We start from the raw sequence: 4,122 nt of genomic DNA, 5'->3' as shown, positions 1-4,122 counted from the left end.
AGCTCACTTATTAGGTTGCTCTCAGTAGCAGTGAAATTTAATTTCCTCTCCCTTGTACTTTTTACAGATATATTTTCGGCCATGTTGAATAATACAGGAAGTTTAATTTTTCTAAGAATTGTGTGAATTTTTTTTTTTAATCACATCGTTAAATTTTAACACTGCGTTAAGTAACATTGTCGTTAACATTTTTTGAACAACAATATTTAACGCATTGATTAGTTAGCGACTGCGTTAAGATTTAACGACTCGTTAGGCTTAATCATCGTTAAATCTAACGACACTTTTGAACAACTGGGCCCTGGTCAGTATTTTACATTCATGTTAACACTTTTGTTTTTCATTACCTGGATTACATTTAGAATTGATCAACAATATGGGGAATAAAACATACAATTTAATGTAAACGGTTTATGTTAGAGGTAATAAACGACCTATTTGTATCACATAATTTGTCTACATTGAACATATATGTTCGAAATAAAATAAATACCAATGACCAGGGCAAAGGTTTGCAATGCCAAAGTTGAATCAAAAGATTAGAACAACCAATTGTTAAAGGTAAATACTTTCCTGTCAACAAACATACTAACATGATTAAATTTATGTTTTACTTACAAATATATCAACTCCACATTGTTCCGAAAAACAGCATCAGGTACGCTAGTTAGAAGGTTGTTCGATATATTCCTATATAAAGATAAAAAAAAAGCCCGTTTGTACAATTAAATGTTTAAGATTTCGAACACTTACAAAAGACAGAGAAGTACTTATATGAGAGTGATTCTTATAAGTTCATAGAATGTGGCGAGAGTTAATGAGGAACTACTTAAAACAACGAGCAAAACTAGGCATTCTTAAACTACAGGAGCTAACATATTAATTCTAACAGCAATGTATTACCTGATCTTCATTCCAGAGATGTTGGTTGCCTATTGTCCTCTCAAAAATGTTTGTTACTTGACAAATTAGTTCTGATCGCAGCTTGATATTTTTTTTCTAATTTATTTTACGTATCTTTGATCAATTTTATGATAATGATATTTGTTTAAAGATTTTGTTCTCTTTTCGATAAGTTGTAAATATCTAGGATAGGCTTATTCACGTATACCACAGTCTTCTTCAATTATGATTGAAACGTACAATGAACGTTCATTTGAACTTTAAGATGCTGCAGAAATATCTTACAATAGTAAATCATATTCTATAACACCGCATAGGAATTTTATACACCTGTTAATGATATAAAAGCTAATTTTAAGGTATTATGTATTTTCCAACAAGTTTCAAACACAGAAAAAATATTAAAAAACATCTCGGTATGTCATTTTGATACCAAGAACAGAAATTGTGTCAAAATTTTGATTTGTTGTTGTGAAAATACTTATGTTTTTACAAAACATGTTGTAACTACCATTCAAGTGATCAGAATATATTAGTCGGCCTGACCAACCTGCATTATTTCTAAAGCAATTCAAAGTAAATGTCTAACTAGATATATAAACCCTTTACATCGTTTATGCCGAACTAAAAATGATGTTCATGGAACTATATTTTACTTTGGAATATTTCAATTTAACTTTGCATCCTTGAGCATGTTGCACTTTGCACAAAACAGTAGATATAAGGTTCCCTATTTAGTTACATTCTTATTCATCACACCCACAAATATTCCAAGAAAGATTTAACAAATCAAAACAAAAAATCAGAACACACATAACAAGTTCATTTTATGTTTTAGATACAAAAAAACATAAAAACGGTGCAGTAACAGCAGGTATCGTATAGTTTTTTTCTGCTAGACAAGTCAAATCTGAGTCAATAGCCGAGGACCGTTCACCTCACTTTATGTGCAAGTGAACTATACGGCTGGCCTTTACTGGCCTGTATCTTTATAACTTTTATCTTGTATCTGAATTGTACGACCTTTTTGATTAGAGAGTAACACATTTTGTATTTTTGAGACAGTTGCAGATGAAACACAAAAGATGCATGTCCATACAGGTGTATGTACTAAATGTATGATGTTTGAAGCTATTTAGTTTTTAATAAATTAATGATTTTGCGTTAACACTCTAAGTTGTCTAAAAGGGGATACAAACTTGTAAAGGTGACAAGCAAACATAAAACCCTTCTCTATTCTACTAATGTCTTATAGTCTAGCAGTTAGTTAATGTATTTTTTTCATAAACATTTTCTTTCATTTAAAAAATAAATGGCAAACAGTCTGGAGGCGAGAGTGGCGTCAATAAAAAGCTTTCTTTTGTCTCGCGCCCATTTTTGAAAGTTAGGGGATTGCCTCCTTTACCCCATTTCTAAGCCTCTACAAATAAATACCCTATTATCAGTGTAAATGTAATGAACAATTTCATCCTCTTTTCCTCCACAAATTATATTCTATTTATATCGTGTTTTAATTTGATTCTGCCTTATATTGACTATTTTATCTTGTTTCATGGTTTGACACTATATTAAGGTTTAACAAGTTCGGTGACATTTTCCTAAATTATTCCGTTATACCATTTAGCTACGGGGTGGGTTGTAGATGTGTCGCCTATTAGTCGCGCTAGGCCGAATTGTAGTTTAAAGAGTAATCATATTCTGAATATCTTATTTCCTTATTATATATATATTTCGAATACATTTATTTGTTTGAAGAATGTATCTAAAACATATGAAAACAAAGATATTAAGTTAGCATGGCATTTGACAGCTTTGGTTAGAGAATATTTACAAACAATACTTACAAGTATTTCAAAACAACATTAGAGGAGAAAAGATTAGGTGTCAAGGTCGTCAAAGTGTTCCCATCAATATATCTTGTAACAGGGTAAAAACAATAATAATATTTGAATTCCTTGATGAAATAATTATACACAAATCAATTAATAAAAACAATGCGCTGTAATCATTTCTGGATGAAAAAAAGTCGAAAGACTAAACTTTACAATCGATTGTCTCTCTTTTCGACTTGTATTGACGATATTAAATTTTCATAACGCATTACTTCTTTTAACTATAACAGAAGATTTAAATGATTCAGAAACAGCAAAAAGTGACCAGAAGAGGATTAGATTGTTCTGAACGACATCTTTAAAATAATCTGATTTGCAACTTAAATATTGTAAAAAAGTATTATGCCCATGTCTTTTAGCTAATGATTGCTAATAAGTGTTATTCGCCGAACACGGGTATTGATCGTGGATACTTCTGAGATGTGTGTCCGAACTGCTACTAGTGGACTGTTAGTGCCCTATGATATCATCCCTGTAGCAGCTAATTATTCGATGTTGATACAGTGTATCTGTGACTTTTATTCTCGAAAATATTGTTATGTTACTGAATCCAGGATTTGTACTCCTTAGCGCAAAGTTGACTACAGAACATGTGCTAAATCTGTATTTATACATAGTTGTTTTCATTCCACAAAAGTTTCACACTACTAGGTCTGATATTTGTTTCAGAGAGTTTTTCTAGAAACACATGTCTTTGGATGGAATGGCTTTTTAAACGATATACGGTATGATCAATTTGATACGATATGATTTATTTTAATTGATGTTGGGAAAAATATAGTTGATATTTTGACTTACAACATATTCAATAAGTTAAAAGACATATTATCAATAAACAATCAAAATTCGAACTGTAATTGGATTCGGTCGGCTTTTTCTTTTTTCATATTAGACCATCTTCATACATAAGCTTCTTAATAGGAATGAAACGACGCTGACATTGTATTTTCACTTAATGGTCCACAATGAACATGACATCATCTTATTAAATAATTGATAGTTTAGTGACTATGTTGAACACATTTATCCCAACAAACTAAAAATAAATGGTAAAACAGATTCTGCCGGCCTCCGGGTGACGGATTTTCTCTTTGTGTTGAAAACCCATTGGTGGCCTTGGGCTGTGTTCCCGCTCTTTGCTCAGGTTGTTGTCTCATTGACACATTCTCCGTTTCAATTCTGAGTTTTATAGTTTAGTTTTGCATAATATATGTACTTAAATGTAGAAATTGACAATGAGGTTCGTTTGAATACATAACTTTTCGACAAAAGGGATAATTTTTCTTTATCACGTGGCATCATACCAACAGGGACTGCATATAGAGTT

Source organism: Mytilus californianus, unplaced genomic scaffold, assembly GCF_021869535.1.
Source record: "Mytilus californianus isolate M0D057914Y unplaced genomic scaffold, xbMytCali1.0.p SCAF_11, whole genome shotgun sequence".
NCBI classification, from domain to species: Eukaryota; Metazoa; Mollusca; class Bivalvia; order Mytilida; family Mytilidae; genus Mytilus; species Mytilus californianus.
This window is presented reverse-complemented; position numbering follows the sequence as displayed.